The sequence below is a fragment of the Struthio camelus genome, chromosome 1 (assembly GCF_040807025.1).
Source record: "Struthio camelus isolate bStrCam1 chromosome 1, bStrCam1.hap1, whole genome shotgun sequence".
NCBI lineage: Eukaryota > Metazoa > Chordata > Aves > Struthioniformes > Struthionidae > Struthio > Struthio camelus.
In genome coordinates this window covers 118,333,749-118,352,510 of record NC_090942.1, presented here as the reverse complement: position 1 = coordinate 118,352,510, position 18,762 = coordinate 118,333,749, and the positions used below count along the sequence as shown (strand labels likewise).

General features: G+C 36.0%; 1 long non-coding RNA gene across 4 annotated transcripts in view; it reads left to right on the top strand.

Moving 5' to 3' along the window:
* The window catches only part of LOC104139473 (uncharacterized), a 213,816-nt gene that overhangs the window by 172,008 nt on the left and 23,046 nt on the right, over positions 1-18,762 (top strand). For 2 of the 4 annotated variants that reach the window (XR_693118.2, XR_011135175.1), the window contains exon 2: positions 9,657-9,740. The exons of the other annotated variants lie outside the window; for them this stretch is intronic. This is a non-coding gene — a long non-coding RNA (uncharacterized lncRNA). The remainder of the gene's footprint in view (positions 1-9,656; positions 9,741-18,762) is intronic. 4 annotated transcript variants of the gene reach the window in all.

The following is an 18,762-nucleotide window of genomic DNA, read 5'->3' as shown; positions in this document are numbered from 1 at the left end:
CAGTCTATTTTTTCATCTTCCTGTCTATTTATATTGAAATCTTACATTGAGTTATCTTAGGAAATACTGACCAATCCTTTCATTCATCCCACCCCTTCCAGAGCACAGCAGAATTAATATCTTGATTCTGAGCACCTTTGGGAACCGGTGAGACGCCAGGCATCAGTTAAGGACATTTGTTCTAATTCATGGGCAGCCTTCTTTCACCTTCCCATTAACTGATCTGTTTCAGAGAATGTTCGGATCTTCCTGTAGTACCGCACGACTCTGGGTGTCTCCAGTATGTCCTACGCTTTGTGGCCACATGGCCCCATGAGACGTCATGCTCTGTATATTCCAGATAATCTTTCTCCTGGATCCTGTGTGAAGCACTTAGAAATAAGAACGAAATCATGTCTTTCCCATAGACTTCAGTGAGAAATAATGTTTTACTTCATCCGAAAAGAGAGGAAATATATAGAAAGTATTGGAAGAAAAAAGGACCTTCTTCCTTGGGAAAGTAGTTGGCAGGGTGAAGACAGCAACCCTCTCTTCTTCTAAAACACTTTCTGCACCTGGTCATGTCATCTAGGAGAGTATAAGGTGAAGGAAAGTTCTTCTTGATTTTCTTTGGGATGCAAGAGCTGAAACTTCAGTAGAATTCTGTGGGTTATGATGCCTTTTCTACAGTTCAATTCAGACCCTAAAGTTGCTCATTTTTAATACGTTTCTTTACAAAAAAAAAACTTTTCATAGCATCCTGGCTATGACAATTCTGGAGATCAAGCCACACATCTTTGCCAAAGCAGTTTCTGGATTGTTGCAAGTTCTAAAGCCTGACTGAAATTTTTCATTCAGGTTAAAGATGCCAAATGAGGTTATGTTATTAGATTATGTATATATTTTTTTCCAAATACTTGATTTAAACAAATTAAATTCAAAACAGGCAGAAATACCTTACATATTTCTTCAGTGAAGAAGTTGTTAGTTTACTTAAAGTTACACAGAAAAATCTTGTTTCCAGAAAAAAAAGAATAAAACCAATAACTTTTCTGTAAATTCTTGATGCCTGTTATAAATAAGGCTTTCTAAGTAGTCCAAAGGGAACTGAAGCCAAAACAGAGGGAGATTGCATTGACCTCAGACTAAGTATCATATCTGTGTTAGGCAGAGACTTTAATAAAGCTACTCAGATTTCTGAGGGGGCAAATTAAACATAGAGGGGAAGAGAAATCATGATGTTTGCTTTCAACATCTGGCCTTCACTCATTAAACGACTTCTGCCAGCGTTACAAACATTCACAGATGGTACTAACTTGTAAAATGTGGATAATACCATAGCTCTGTTTGATGTCCAAGCCAGTAAGAATTATCTGTTAATTTCTAATTAGCTAGAACTGCAGAAGTTGCATCACTTGATGTAAAAGACTCATGTCAAAATAGAGGTACAGTTTTATTTTCTTCTGTAGGAAAAATAATAGAAATAAATACTTTATTCTAATGAAGTCCCTCAAAATATTGTCAATGGTGATTTATTTTCCCTTTAACAATAACAATATTTATGCAAATAACACTTAAAAAACTAGCTGAATTCTATACATTTCTGTCAGAATTTACCATTGTATTTTCAGAACTAGAATAAACAAAACTTTTATTAGGAAGATGATTAGCCTGTATTGTCTTAGGTCTTGCAATGGCTACACAGTGTTGAAGTTCCTAAAGTCATTTGACCAGGGAGTCCAAAGAGGTAAGGGAGGTCACCTGTCTGTTTTCCCTCTACCTCCTTCCTCCCCATATGTTTTAGGATCAATTGTTTAGGATCAGTTTCTGATTCTTTGGAAATGTAATACCTAACGTGAAAGGATTGACTTCCCTAGGGTTGTGACTTCACATTTCCTCAGTTTTAACATACTTCTAAGCTTAGCATAGGGATTCTTGGTACCCACATATTTCTAAACTTTGTTTCCTTGTTCAGCAACTTAATTTAGAATATGTTCGATGCTCATCTGCAAATCCATTTTTTGTTTCTAAGTTTTAAGATTTACAGGTAGTCTAAAAACAACTCTCTGCTCATGACCATTGAACAATTCTTACAAGTACATTTACCATTATTCCATGACTATATTTAAGGTATCTAAATTCAGTCATAAGGTACCTAATTGCATTTCAAGGCTCTGGTCTGCCGCTCTTCGGTTGACCCACTCTCAACTTAGTATTGGTCTTCCTTCTGCTACTTTTCCTTTTTGGCCCCTCCAGTCCTGGCTGCAGAACAGCTCGCATGGAGAAGGCAAGCTTAGGATCTAGTGCTTACCACAGTGGGAGAGAGGCAGGTCAAGTCTCTTGACCAAAGGGAGCTGAGGCTGTCAGTGCAGTCAGCAGAAAAGGTTTCAGGGTTGTGGCTACCTCTTTCATGGACTATAAAAGAACGTAGGAATGTTATCCAAGAGGTCTGAATCATGCTAAAAGGAGAGAGAGACCTAATTTTTAGAAGCAGTTTTTAAGCCGTGTGCATATCCAGTAAAGTTTTTCCTTATGAGTGTTTCATTCAGCATGAACAAATTTTCTTCATAAGCAAAGTCTCCAGCTAATGAAGGTTGCAAGTGGGCAATACTCTTGCTCTCAAAACAGTGAATAAGATGAGTATCACTTAAATCAAGTTTTCTGTCCTCTGCTTCTGGACCTGTTTTAACTTTTAGCATATGGGTAGTCCGGTAGTAAAGTCAGTGGAACTCTGTGGAGTTTTTTTGCAGGATTCAGATTAGCAATCTAGCATGCTCAGAAGTTAGTAGTTGCATTGTTTTTTTGTTTTTTTTTTTCTTTGAAGTTTTCATTATTTGGAGTATAATAAGCATACAAGCTTCTTGATAACGCTATCTGAAGAAGCTAACTTGATAAGCATACCGAGATACTTATTTAATTAGCAGATAATGCCATACTACGTGGGCATTATATTTAATACTTATTTAAATAAAGGGCAATAGAGGAAATTGCTAAGAAAAACTGAAGGTAGTTTACCTAGGTCTTTCAAAATGCACTTTTTAACATACAGGACATAAGACTGCACAGCCTGTACTATCTGGATTGTTCTTGCACTTACATCAAGTTGTTTTCCACTTTCCATACTGTTCTTTCAGGCCACTGAAAGAAGGTTAAATTTTATTAACTCATTCACCCTGTTGATATTGGAGGTACTTACCCAGAATGCTTTTGGCATGAAAAGGGCATGTCTTTGGCACCAAAATGAGTTTTCTTCAAAGCCACTCTCAGGTTGCAACTGAAATCCTCCATGTGTAAACAGCGTGAAATTCTTATGCTAGATTGAAAATCCATATTTTACCAAAGTACTTTTTCACTTCCTAAGAGGATTTCCATACTACCTGCAGATTAGCTCAATTGCTTTATGAATTAGAAATGAGAAATGATACACATTTTTAAATTAAATTTTATTCAGACATTTGGATATCTATAAAGAGATAACAATAATGTTGTTCTGCTTTAGCTGTTAAGCATTAGAATAAGATAAAGTCACAAAAAAGATACAATAAGAAAGATCTAACGGTGTTCAATTTAAATGTTTTTAACTAGCAATTGTAAGTGCAATGTAAATAAGTCCAGCCTAAACCTGAAGTGCTTGACAGTTGCAATTGAAATCCACTAAGAAACCTTAAATGTGTATTTTAAACTTTGTGCAGCCATAATGATGGTTTAGATTGTATTTCATAATTTCACGTGATAGTATTTGTGATGACAGTGATGCAACAAAGCTGTCTGAGTCATCTATCATATTTCAGAATTAATAAAAGCTATTTATAATGTTTCACTGAACAGTCACAGTAGATGATAATCCTAGTGTATATAGCACATTTGAACAATGGTACCTTCTGTGCTAGACTTCCTTTGTTAGGTCCATAAATTTAAAAATCAGAAATATTTATGATAGTTTGTTCTATTACTTGGAACTAGTTAGATTTTCATATGAAGATCTAGAAAATAGGCTCTAAAGTTAGCAGAAACATGAATTCATGACTTCCTATTTAGAAAGGAAACTAGAACTGTGTGAGCTAAGGTCTCCTATTTTAAGTAAAGATTTAAACAGGGTTAAAACAAACAGTTAAAAAAAATTGGGCAACAGGGTACCTGTATTGATACAGGAGGCTATTGCACATTATCATCAAATGAAGCAGACATCTCTAACTTGACCTCACTGAATTTTGACTGCCAGCTCCATAAGTATCCTAACATATTATCAATGCTCATATGATTATTCCAGAAAGTGTTGATTTTCAAGTGTAACAGTATTCATATTGGTGTAAAACAGATGTTTATGTATTACCGTGTCAGAAATTTTGGTTTCTGATGCAGCAAATGCACATACCCATTGCTACTGGCACGTACCTATTCATGTTGTGCGCAGGGAGTGAGCCCAGATGTTTAAAGCTAGACACACGCATGCCTGTGTGCTGAGTAGGGCCCAAGCAGCGCAAAGTTAGAAACACAACAGTTCATGCAGAAAAATGGCGAGTATATTTTGCGAACTACTGATAACTAAATGAAGGAAGAGGAGACTGTTTTAAGAGGTAGAAGCTAAGGAAGAAGTGGACAGAGAAAAGGAGCCTTTGCTAGGTAAGCGTACAGAGGTCCTGACTGTAGCAGCATGACAGAGGGATAGAGAGTGGGGAGTAAAGAGGAGAGGGACGAGGAGTACGGTATGTGCACACATATGTTTGTAATAAACTCCTACCTTTACTTTTCTATGTCCAGACCAAAATATTTACCAGACACTCTATGAACTTGCAGGAATCAGCTGATTTTCAGGAATTCCCCATCTGCAGGATTTATCACAGCTTTATTTAAAATCTAATTGGTAAAAGTATTCAACATAAATGATACGTGTGACACCTTTAACTTGTTTAGATAGGGCTGACACAAGACTTACCGCTATATTCAACTGGAGAGTAAAAGAAATTGCATTAGTTTTCAAATCTCAAACCTTCTTCAGGTTTTCATGTTCATATCTTACCGTTCTATCTAAAAACCATAAAAGATATGCTTTTCCTTCACAGCCGTAGCATTTAGCTGTTAGTAAAATCAAGAGACTGGCTATGTACAGGAAACAAGTTGAAAGGCTAGTTTATTTTTCAAATAGTTCACTGAGAAGTAGAAATGTCTACTAACAGATAGGAAGAGAGAGATACAGTAAAGTTTTTCATTTAAAATCCATTGTCATAAGAATCCCCAGACCTTGCCTTGACAGTTGTTCTATTACATAGACAATTAATACGATTATTTTTAAAAAAAAAGTAAGAATAATAGGTAATTGTGTGCAAGCCTCACAACTGATGCAATGCTGCAGTATCATTTTCCTATTGTCTCCCAGACAGTTATGAGAGATAGGCTTAAATCCTGGCTCCACTGGCAAAGTTAGTGGCAAAGCTCCAACTGTTATTGCTGTGACTTGGATATTTATATGAAATACAGCATTTCCAAGTGACCAAAATTCCTCATTTTAACTATCTTTGAGACTATGAAGAGGCACCCAGGAAATTGCTAGCATTCTTTCAACTTTACCAACTTAAGGTGGTGGGTTTTACCTTAAAGTTTGGTATGTCTGCATTTTTTATACCACATTTGAGAAAGAGTACCCTATACAGTGGTAAGCAAAATTAAGTAAAAATAACAGGAAAACAAAGGCAATCTGATTATTATTGCCTGTAGGAGTTTTCTTTTCAACTAGAAAAAAGTGATATTTTTATCAAGGAGGTTTTTCTTTTTTTGGTCACACATGTTTTCACTTCCTCTTTGACTTGGTATAATGAGTGATCATAATGGAAATAGTCTGATTGTATGAAACTATTGCCCAATACAGATGGGAAGCAGACAGAAATCTCTTAACATTGAAATAAAAGCTAGAATTAAAATTTTATATCATTTAGTAGAACTATTTCAGGCTATTTATATTAAAAAAAGAAAAGCTCTGGCATTGCTCAGTCTAAATTGCTGAAGGGCATTTTCTGTGCCTTACATGACCTACTTTTAAAACCACAAGCTTTTAAAATGTCAGAATCTGTAAAATTATCTGTCTTAGTATTTTTACACTATTGAGGCAATGCAGAAGATTAAAACCTCCTCTATTTGTATTGACTTATCCCAAAAACAAATATACAGCACACACAAAGCAATATAAAGGTTTAATTTCTTAAAGCTATATTCTTAAACTTTATATATAAGATGCATTAAAACAATTCTGCAATATATCTGCAATATAATTAGTCTTCTGTCTTCCTATATTAAGACTCCTTTTCGACACCTGTTACTGCAAAAGAATCTGATCATTAGATCAGATCATTGCAAAGTATGGATTGGTAATTGGGCTCCACTCTTTCAGGTGTTCAGCAGCATGTCTTTAAGAGTTAGTTTAGAGCAAAATTTTAACCTCTTTGTATTGTAAGAAGATAAATATGCCTTCAATTTTATGGGTAGAGGCTGTGGATAAAATTGTGCCTTTCTGCCTGTCTTATAATAAATCTTTTCTATATTTTCTGTTAATAAAATAGGACCGTTAAGCAATAACATTTTTTCCTCAGATTTCTATTTATTTTGCTAGTGTTGCATTTAATTAAAAATTCCTCTTAGGAGAACTTCATTTGTGGAGAAACATATGAAAGATGAAGGATACATGCCTTCTCCTCCTCTATTTCATGGAACTGGAACAACTGGCTTTCACTTGTTATTCCCAATTTCATCAAAAACTAGTCATGTGAATGATAACCCCAGTCTTCCTATAGTTCTCAGTAAACCTCGATCACTAATAGAAATCTGCCACTATTTCTCTATAGACCTTGCCTCTGAGGTATGCCAGAAATGGATAGAAGCTATTAAAATCACAGAATCACACAGAATCACAGAATGGTTGAAGTTGGAAGGGATCTCTGGAGATCATCTAGCCCAACCTCCCTGCTCAAACAGGGTCCTCTAGAGCATATGTTCCAGGGTCACATCCAGATGGGTTTTGACTGTCTCCAGGGAAGGAGACTCCACAGCCTCTCTGGGCAACCTGTGCCAATGCTCTGTCACCCTCACAGTCAAGAAGTTTGTCCTCAGGTTTAGGTGGAACTTCCTGTGGTTCAGCTTCTGCCTGTTGCCTCTCATCCTATCGCTGGGCACCAAGGAGAAGAGGCTGGCCCCATCCTCTTGACACCCCCCCTTCAGATACTTTTACACATTGATCAATCTTCTCTTCTCCAGGCTGAAGAATAAAAATGCATGACAAGTAACTGAAAGGAGAAATATGTAGAAATATCTTCACATTGTGTATCTCCAACAAAGAAATCTAGAGAAATAGAAAGGTCACAAAGCATAGAAATAAGAGTTTCTAAGCATATTACCGGCAGCTAGGAACTGAAGGCCTTCAATATCTCAGCACAAATCTTTATTGTGTGCGGTAATGGAGGAAAACTTAATTTTTAAGAGGTGACTATTAGATGGGAATGCCATACACATAACTGTTTTCAAATGGCGGTATCCTCTTGAAAAATCAGATTATTTAATTCTTTCCTCACTTTAGGTGGGGGGAGTCTACAGTTAAAACAGTTATTGGAAATAGAATACTTACACATAACTGTTTAGCATATGTTTCTGTCTGAAAGACAAAGGATGGGCATTTGGCTCTCCCACAATGGAGTCTGGCCTCCCCACCAGCATCAAATCCCAGAATATACAGCTCAGAACAGGCTGCCCTGGTGACACATAGAAGTAGGAGCACTGACACTTCTTAGCCTTAGTGATTGGACAAATGAGGACTTGTTCAAGGAGAGTGGCTATAAAATTTTTCATATTATTAAAAAAAATGTTTACTTTGATGATCTGTGCTGCCCCTTCTACATTTCCATGAAGTTATGACCTTAAGAAGATCCCTAATCTAGCTGGGACTGCACAGTTGTGCAGAACTGCATTACGTTGTTTTTTTTTTTTTTTTGAACAACAAACTATGGAAATAAAACTTCCTATAAAAATATAATCCCTTAAATCTTTATTCTGGATCCCAAATTTATCTGGGAATGGTAATAAATCCCAGCGGGTGCATAAATTCACATAGAGCCTTCAAAGCTTTACAAACTCTGGCCTAAGGACCCGAAGTGAGAAATGTCATGCAAGAAATTTAAGATTCTGTGATATTTATTTGTTACACAGAAATGACCAGTTCTTTCTGTACCTTTTGTTCATTACTTATTATTACTCAATTACTCATTATTGTTTGTGTAAATGGTTCCTAAAAATAAAAATGAGAGAATATCCAAGAAATAGAGACGGTGAGTGAGTAATACTGAGGCTGAAGAAAGGATTTTTTCTCAAAATTAAGACCATATAAAGTATGAATCATTGGCTGCATAATGTGGTAAATGAGATATGTCACTAATGATATGACTTCGATCCCAGGGGAAAAAATCACCTTCTGTAAAGTTGACCTATACTTACTATATGTGCCTTTGCGGAAAAAAATGACAAGGTTCCCAATAACTGTGTGAACTGCAGGAGTATTTAGGCTTCTGCTAGCAGTGCACACAAAGCTGGTTCTAATGCACAACAGAATTATTATCTCAGAAAAACAATTGCCCTTGTCCAAAACCAGAACGTAATTAGGAGTAAGAGCCAGAATATACAAAATATACCAGAATAACAACATGGCTTTAAATAACCAGAAGAATTAGAGCAGATAACATACAGTTCAAAGAGAATGACAGAGAAGGAGGCTAAGTGAAGTTGTGGGTTTGCTTTTTTTTTGGGGGGGGGGGATCTGATTGTTCAAAGTGGATCAGGAATTTCAGCTTAAGGGCAGCTTTTCATTTCTTTTTTTTTCTTTTCTCTCCTCTTCCTTTTTCTTCCCCTCTCTCTCTCTCTCCAATCCTCTACCTTTGACAAGCCTGGATTTTTTTCAGAGGTGTAGCTACAGGTCATGCCAGCATTAGCTTTTAACTGTCTAACTGGGATCCTTAGAGCAGAACGATAATGATAGCACAGGCCCTAATTTTTTCTGCACATGTCCAGCAGAGGGTATGCTATTCAATGAACGAAATCCATGCTGTTGCTGCTATACTGCTGGAAATATTCCAGCTATACTCCTGAAAATATCCGGATCAAGTGCTTCAAAGCCAGTTTAAGTATGCCTATAGGATCTGCAATCATACCTTGATTGTAAAGTAAATATATCTTAAAATGCTATCTATTGATACTCTTGTCCAATATGTCAGATACTGATATAGGAGAAGCACTGTAGAGGTTGTCCTATTATTCTAGCTACAATTCACGTATGACAGGATACATCAAAACAGTCTTGGTTTTGCTAAATCTGGACAGAACGAATCTAAGGAAATCACAGCTGGTTGAGTAACACATCTGCAACAAAGCAAGGTCATTTGCAGTTTCTTATGAGTTTGATTTGAAGCCTGTGCAGCTTCATTTATTTCACAGATGTGGGAAACTGTGGGTGCAATGGTGTGCTAGAAGTCACAGTAAACTGGAATAGACATAATAAAAGCCAGAAGCTATAGCTCTCACTCACTCCGCAGCTTTAATTTCTAAATGACCATCTTCTCTAAGTAGCAACCAAAGCTTTGAGAAGGTGAATATGCAATGGAATTATCAAGGAATTTACCTACCAAATACTCTTCTACCTCAAGGGCCTACAATCCTGGAGATACTCCTGACCTTTCCTGCTCGTTCCTGTGACACATGACTGGTGACTGTTGATCTTCTGGTCAGAGGTGTGTTATCTGATGCTGAAAAGTGTTCTGGGTTTTGTGCCAACAGGATATTAATGGAGTAAATAACCTGGTCTAGACAATCTTTAGAGAGCAGAATAAGGGTCTCTTGCCTAGGAGACTAGAATTTATGAGCAGATGGTTCTTCCCAGGCTTATGTTCTGGTGAAGCAGGAAGAAAATGCATATGCACAATAGTGAAAAACGGCCCTCACTAAAATACAAATGTAGATTTCAGTTGCCAGACAAATCCCAAGTTCACTGCAAAATCAAAAACATTCCTTAAGCTAACTCATCCTAGATGTAAGCTTTTGCTTAATTTGAGCCAAGGTTTTAGAAGTGCTTAGAATTGCAATGACTTGTATATAAAATATGAAACATACTTGCTTAGACTTTATAGTACATGTTTATGTCCTAAATTCTAGACTCCTGCTTTCTTTTCCTGGACTTAGATAGCTAATGATTTTTGCTTGTATCATATGTGGATTTCTGTTTTGCTTGACCTGAAAAAAAGGCATTTCATTTTAGGACTATGTATGCTTTTGGATTTTTTTTTTTTTTTACTTTCAATATAGAAAAATAAATATGTTTGCCATTAGCTTTCTGCAAAAATCGTCTTTTCATTTTGACCCTAGTCATGAATAAAATAGTCTTGCAACCCAAAAAGGAAAAAAAGAAAAGAAAAACTGGCATATCCTTCTTCCCAGAAAAAAAAAGCAACAGTCAGAAACCTGCTTTATATTTTTTCTGAAAAGTTTATTGATGTAAGCTGAAAGAATGAAGGTTCAGTGTTTTTCTACATCAACAGTTTGTTTTAGCTTGATAAAATCCTTTTCCTACCATAAGGTGGGCTAGAGCTGAACAATACAGATCAGCTTTTTATTACCAGGCGTGGATAACAAAACTTGAAGCTAATCATTAGCTGAATTATAAACCCTATTCATATTGTGGCACAAATCTTAGTGGATCCTGGACCTGCAATCCCATAATTGCTGTAATAAGATGAAATACATACACAGAGCACATAGGGTATAGACTTTATATTTTCTGACTTTGTCCTTTTATTCTCTTCATTAATGTATAGATTCTTTTTCCCTGGACTACAGTGCAAAATATGCTATATTAGCAACAAATAAAAGCTTCAAACAGAAATGTTTCCAAGGAGACCCTACTGGCTTGGCTCTGGCATGACTTTTACTCTTTTGAAAGTTAATCCCCTGCACTGAACCAATTAACTTTTTCAAAGTGTAAGTTATAATTGCAGTTAAAGATTTTCCATATGTTAATAAAAATAATTAAAATATTTAAAATAAGGGAGAATATTCTGTGTCAGACTGTGGCTTAGCTCTGTAGTTTCTCGCATTCCCACTGGGACCTTTGGTATAAAAATCATAATTTAAAAAGCCTCCCATCCTCCTGGAATTTGAGGGATGATGGTAACTTTGGCCAATGCCAGCTGAAGTGGCCAGGGATGAGAGCTAAAATTTATGTGCACCACCAGCCAGCTTCACTTCTAAGAGGAGATTCTCTTAAGTTTGTTCTTGGATCTTAATTTCTGAGACAGTCTCACAACCTCATCATACAGAAACAAGTAGCCTCTTTCATGGAGCTAGGTTGTACATACCGATTAGGAACAGAGCAGGGGGACGGGAATACATTCCTCCTGGTTTTGCCCCCTTCATAAAGTCTCTATACCCATGGTAGAGAGACTCTCCTGGCATCTAAGTGATTTGTCATCCAGTTCAGTGGCAATTCGCTGTTGCTGGTTGCAGCCTTCAACTATTTCTCATCCTCCCTCTCCTCCCTGGCTCTGCTTGGGAGGTGCTTTCTCTTTTGGTGTCACACAGTGGAGAGCCACAGAAAGGCACCAAGAATGAAGCATTTCTGGAGGCTGGAGAGGGAGGAAAGAGGGACCATGATTTCCAGGGGCATGCAGACACAAGAGGTATGGACACCAAAGGAAATATATGTAAGAAAAAGGTTGAGGTAGTTGATGTGAGAGGAAGGCTAATCTCTAGCGTAGTTTTCATGTTACCTTCAGATTATTTCTGTGTTCAGAATAAGTATGAATGGCAGAATACAGGCAAGTATGGGTAGTACTTTTTTAAAACACTACAGTACAGATGTTTTGTCAACCCTTAGGACTGCATAAGTAGGAGTTTGACTGTTTTCATCGTAATAACTAAAATAGAAAAAAAAACATGAAAATGATTTCCTTTTTTATTCGAGGTAGATTCTGCCAATAAGATAAAATCAGTTGCCACCGTAAACTGTTCCTCAGTTGTTGATCCTGCATAGGTTCAATGTTAAACTAATGAAGCAAAATGTTATTGACTTATTACTTGTAACATGTTGTGAAAATCAACAATTAATCTTTGATACAAAGATATACCTCTAGGAATTATTTTTAAAACAACCACATTTTTAACAGTGCCTATGAAACCTCATTGACTTGTGGGCCTTAGCTTCAAAAGTGAAAGTTCTTTTCGTAGCTAATAATTGATTAAATCTCCCCCTCCTCCCAAGCTAGGAAAGAAAAAAGAGAGAAAAAAAAAAACAAACTGTTTTCTGTGGGAACTAAGAATATTAAATTCCAAAGGAAGAAAGGTTAAAGATTAAGAAAGGGACAACTGCGCCAAGTGATTTACCATGCTTTGCTGGTGTCTGGGAAGCCTTATTCTTGCCCTCAGTTGGTCTCCCAGCATCTTGAAAGTAAGTGCTGACTCACCACCCTGATATTTGTTATTCATATCGGAGTGCATTTGTCAACAAATATTACCTTATTATATAGTGACATTTGGGAGACGTTGTTTTCTTTGTTAACTCAGTTTTGAAATTTGTCTTATTATTGCATCTGAAAAAAACATTGATTTTTTGTTAAATCATATTTCGTGTCCTTTTCCATCTTACCTGAAACCTCAGCAAAGACCAGGTCTTGTGTGGAGAGAGGACTGAGGTGCTTAGACGAGGCCTAGAAATTAATTCAGGGTACTAAAAGTGCTGTAAAAATACACTTGAAAATGTTGTCTACCCCCAAAAGCGTACAGTCTAAAATGTTTTGGTTTTTTTATAGTCTATTTCTATATACCTACATGGTATGTGATGGTTAGTATATAAAAAAATATCAAGTTCTATTTGGCTCAAACACGTTAAAATGGCAGAAAAACAAGAAGCAAGCTATTTTCCTTTTGCAGTGGCATTCTATTTCTTCTTTCCATCCATGAAGATATATTGCTCTTATGCTCTCCATTAGCTTTAGAAACAAAGGTGTCAAATATGGGACTTATACCAAAATGGTAATATTGTATTAATTTGTTTTCTCTACAACAAAATTACTTTTTTGGTGAAAACCTAACTCATGAATGGAAGACTCATTATATGTTATATTATAGGTTACAGAAAACAAAAGAAATAAAAATGTCAGGTTTGTGACAAAAATCTCAAAAACTTTTTTCTTGCTTTTTAGAATAAAGTAGCTTTTATTCTAGGATAACTCGATAGCATCTAGCAGTAGATTTTTTTTCCTGAATAAGTTCCAGTAGGTAGGGGTTGTGGTGCTCTCACTTGAAGTTTCTATTGATTGAATTCAGTATTCTCTGGGATCATAAACTGTAACCAAATTAAAACTGGGTTTATTTGTACTTATGAATCTAAATTTTCTATCTGTAGCTGTCGAAAAGCTAGTTCAGCGTGGTTTGGCCTCTACTTAGTGTCTTTACTTTTTTCTTTGCTTTCCTGTTTCTATGAATGGTTTTGTTTTAAAGTATTATTTATTTTGAAAATCTACTCTGAGGAGGCCGGACTAAAACAAAAGCCATATCCATGAAAGTTTTAACTTATTTCCCAGAAAAAAAAACAACCTTATTTCCCAGAACTGTCTTTCATTTCCCAAAATCTGTACAAAATAAAAAGGAGTTACATAATACAAGTATGGAAAAAACAGTATATTTGTTTGCCTGTAACCTCTGAAGATGTCTCTTAGGGCTGGCTCTATCTTTGTTCATTCTCACTTAGTGAACACAAAAAGATGTTGGCTGTATGCTTTCTCATTTCATAAAAAGTCTTGCAGTAGCCTAAAGATAGTTATAATTGATAAAAAGGACTTCATTTCCCATGTATGCTGTTCTTTTGGCTACTTAGAAAAGACTCAGATAGGATAGCCATGTCTCTTACCACTGAGGGGGGTGGGATGGCTTGGGAACCTTGTTCATGAAGCCCTCTCAGAGCGGTGAATAGTAAAGGTCGTGCACCCCCAAATACTAGAGCAATGCCATGATGCTTGACTGTATCTCCCCAGTTTTGTTCATGCCCTTGAATTATTTTCTGCTTGAGCTATTTCATGAATTTAACATCTTTTCTTTCACATCTCTGGGAAACATAAGATTACAGCTAAGTAAGCAGGCTGATTATTTTAAATACAGCCATGAGTAGTACCTTTCAAGAACTAGCTCATAGGACTACATTTGTAAGAGTTTTATCATTTGTATCTTTCTTAGATGCAGAGAACAAAACAAAAAAGGTTAAAAGAAAACAAATCTGAGTTCAAACTGATAAATCCAGTTTCCTGACTTTAAATGCAAAGGAATGTTTCGCTTTTAAAAAATTCTGCATAGGTAAGGGAAAATGTTGAAAAAGCCAGAAGAAAATATCACCAGCTAAGAGGCTGAAATCTTGTGCTAAAATTCTAAATCTTTGTCTATGACCATCCATTCAGCAGTTTTGAAAAAGCCCAGTTTACCAGGAGTCCAGATCTGCTATTCTAGTGAGCTCTTCTTTTCATTAATGACCATTCACCCGATCATTCTTCCTCTGTATTCTTACTCTACAATGACCTTATGTTTTTTTTCAAAACCATAATGAAAATTTAAATAGAAAAGAAACAATAGCAAACTGTGTGGGATCCTAACAGATAATTATTGGTACGATGATGATACTTAATTTGTAATTAGAATTTTTTAGAGCGATCCAGTAAGTTATAACTCCTCTTGAAACTTGGACTTGAGCTCCTTTAGTAAAAAGTGGGAATATTTTTCTTGTATGTGCAGAATATTTGGATTTCCATTTTGACTAAATAGGCCTTTGTTCAGCCTCTTCCGTGCAAACTCCACATGGCCATCAAGAAAGAAGATATATAACTTGGCTCACAATATTAAAAAACAAACAAACAAAAATATAGCCATCTGTGTGTTAGTAACAATATACCTTTTGAACAAGAAGCAGTCTGAAAACCATAAAAAATCTTATTAAAGCTTTTTTGAAAGCTATGACAGCTATTGCCAATCAGTGAAGAGAAGAAAGACTATTTTGGTAAGTCAACAAAACCTTTCCTGTGGCATTGTACTGAAAGCTATTAACAAGTGAGAGAATTGGGAAAGACCACAGTCACAGTCCATCAGAAAAAGGACACCATCAGACGACGATGTGATTGGAAAATAATGCATACCGTATTCAGTGTGCAAACAAAGAATACATGAGCAGGGACTGGAGGCTCTACCATTATTGTTCCATTTCTTTTCTTTTTTGTTAAAAGGGATTACTGAGTCATATCAAATCTGCCTGATACTACCTAGGGTCTCCTACTCCTCAGTCATCATGGTCAGTCTCAGACTATCATATTTGTTAGTGAATTGTTTGCCACTTTACAACAAAACTCCTCCTCAAAGATCCATAGTTCTAGTTCCCACTTGAACATACAGTGAAAACATGTCTTTCTGCTGGAAATATAGCAGCTAGTCCACAGCTAGCAAATGCTTACAGCAGATGGCTTGCTCTGCATTTTAGTATTTTAAGCAATTAATTCTTAATTAAAGGTTTAAAGTTTAAAGGGTAGCTTAAAATGCTTTCTCGTGCTGTATTTTGGAAAGAGAGGAATCATTCCCTAACCCTATTTTCTAAGAACTCTCCGTTCCAGGTTAGATTGGAACATTTTTCATTTGCTTCACAATGAATTACTTCACAGTGAGGGCAGCTCCTTTGACTGCCTTCTTTTATAAAAAGAAGCAACTACAACTGAATTTTGTGCTGAGTCCTGTTGGCATAATTTATGCATGTTCTAAGAATACCTACAAGGCTGAAACCTTTGGAAGAGAAATACCCCGTCTCTGGAACCTATTCATGCTTAGATATGATCCATGCCCTGGGATGTCCAGAAACAGCTTTGTAGCTGAGATGCTGAAATTTAACAGGATGTACCTGTGGCTGGAGGATTTTAAAGATGCTAGATGAGGCGTCGCTGGAATTCACGTCCTGAGTAAGGCAGCAACTAAGCTAATGACCTCAACTTTGGATTTAAAATTCTTGTCCCTCTCCAAGTGCCTACATCCCATTGTGGGTCTACCACGTGGTCACTGCTGTCATATCCCCTAGCGGACACATGATTATTAATTAATAGCACTACTCCAGAGAAGCAAAGAAACAAATGAGCTTACAATGAAATCCTGCTCCTTTTCAAACCAGTAAACAGTTTTGACCATGTGAGTTTCAGTGAGATTTTGATTTCAATCTATGTTTGTCAGTTTTTCTCTGCAGCTGATTTGAAGCTGTCATTCTTGTGAGCAATATGTGAGTGGCCACAAATATCATCATATTAAAGTCTGTGTTTAAAGCTTATTGTTTGATGTGCTTTCTGCAGAACAATTAAGAATGTTTTCATATTTAAAAATAAAATATGCATAACATACTCCCTTTTAAATGAAGGTAGGAATGGAAAATGAAAATTTTCTGACAGATAATTGAAATTTATTCATGTTTTCTAGAAGCTTACTAGTGAGGGTTCATCATAAAATCCCATACAAGCAGATTAAAATAATAATTAAAAAAATCCTTTATACTCTCCCTTTTCTCCTACAAATGAAGAAAATAAAAATTGGCGGTTTTCCTACTGCTTGTCAACTGATGGTATTCCCTCAGTTTCCTATTTCTGATTCCAGAAATACCCTGTGAAATGTTGTGGTGAACTGTAGTTATGAGGGTAGACTTTCTGTTGGCATTTTTCTTTGTTTTTTTTCAGGTGCATACAAGATGAATGGGTTACAATTCACACAGTTTCTTCCTAGTGCCTACAGCTTGCAGTAACAGAACAAACAAACAAATGAACAAAAAAATTTGTCTAGGAGAAACTAGAACCATATAACTAGAACTAACAGACAAATGGTGCTATCGTCTGGGAGAAACTAGAACCATTTGCCAGCTGTTCAAACTGTCTCCAGGTGTTTTACTGCATTTCTTTAACTGTTGGAAAAAAGTCCTGAATATTTGATATTTTCCACACAGGACAATAATAATTCCAGGAATTTTAAGATCTGTTTATGGTTTTTATCATGCAAAGATCTTTCAGAATGAATCCAAAAAGTTTTCAGGGTAAGAAAAAATAAATTAGAAGAGTAACAAAGTTTTCTCTTTATTTTAATTTATATATTAATTTATTAAAGTCTGCATTTTACAGTATAATAGTATTTCAGTAGTTAATCACCACAGTAATGCGGTGCACATGGATAAGTGCTTGTGTGTAATTCTTTGGTGTTCACAGCTATGCAAATGGAATGAGGTTACATCTTTCCAATATGTATGTGCTACTCATATGAATGCCGATTAGGCCAAATCTTCCACAGAAGTATCTCATTCTTTTTCCGGTACAATTGGAGACTGCTACATCCTGAGGCAAACAAACCTGATAATGCCAGCCTTTGTCCAAGAAGCGTAGTACTTTACATCTTTGTGGTGAGCTTTACAAATCAATTAAGCCTTTTATGTACCTAAAATTTGTGATTGTAAGTCATTTAGGTGCTTTGGAAAATTCCATCTAGAAGCTACTAACTGAATCGCTGATATAGCAGGTAGTACTTTTTGTGAGACTGAAATATATTCATCTTGTTCTCTTGCTCTTTCTTACATGTCAGCAAATACTTAATGAAAACACTGTGTTTTGTATTTCAAGGTTTTTTTTTATTATCTTCAATAAACTTATCTTACCATAAAGCAAATAACTCTGAGAAAGTAAAATAATCATTTTTTTCCTACAAAATAATTACAAATTTCAAAGTGGCATATCAAGAGGACTTTACCTTTAAGAAATCTATGGGAAGAGCTAAAGTTTTACCATTTAATATAACTTTATGAATGGCAATCCAAAAAAAGTTTATTGTAGAAAAATTCATAGGTCTGTAATATTTAGGTGTCTTCTGTTCAACTGGAGCTAGAGCTTATGGTAAGAATTGAGTCTATTTACGACTAAAACAGCTGCTTCCTAACTGATGCTGTAAGATCATGCATTAAATCCTATTTTGAAGGTGTGTGGCCCTTATTTGAAAGACAAACAAAAAACCCAAGTAGCAAGCAATTATTTACAAGAAAAAAAGTGAAAACCTAGGCATGTTGAAAGGGAAAGGGGCATCTAGAAAGTGTGATAGAAGAAAAGCCTTCTGTCTACTTCAGTAGAAGTCATCTGAGTCATGGATCTGAGCATGAAGACTCTGTCACCTTGATTTGATTTGATTTGATATTGATAACGCATTATTGAGAAAGTAGAGTGAGCTATCAGAGATTAGCAGCAACATCCTTGTCTCAAGTCAGCCTATTTGCTTGAAACTGAACAAATGAGGCAGGGACCTGTGCCGGTTTTGATAAGACTCTCATTTCTAAACTCCATTAATTACTGTAGACTAATTTGGTTGTAAAAATATTTTATATAATAAAGTAGGGATAGATTATGACTAGAATCAAAAAAGGATAAAATATGCTGAGTGGGCAGCAAACCTCTACCACTTAGTTTCCTGTTATATAGTTAGTTCCATTCATCAGAACTGTGAAAAATTTTGTAATAAGTCTAGACAAGACTCTGTTTAATTTTAGATTATTACTAATTTTCAGCTGGGCCAGATAGCACACATCGAATTTTGAGACAGCTTGGTCACATTTCAAGTGAACCTGGCCAGTCTATTGTTTTAGGTGGCGATAGTAGGAATCCTAGTTGGACTTGATTTACAGCCACATAAAACCTTGGCAGTCTTCATTATGTTTCACTGTGA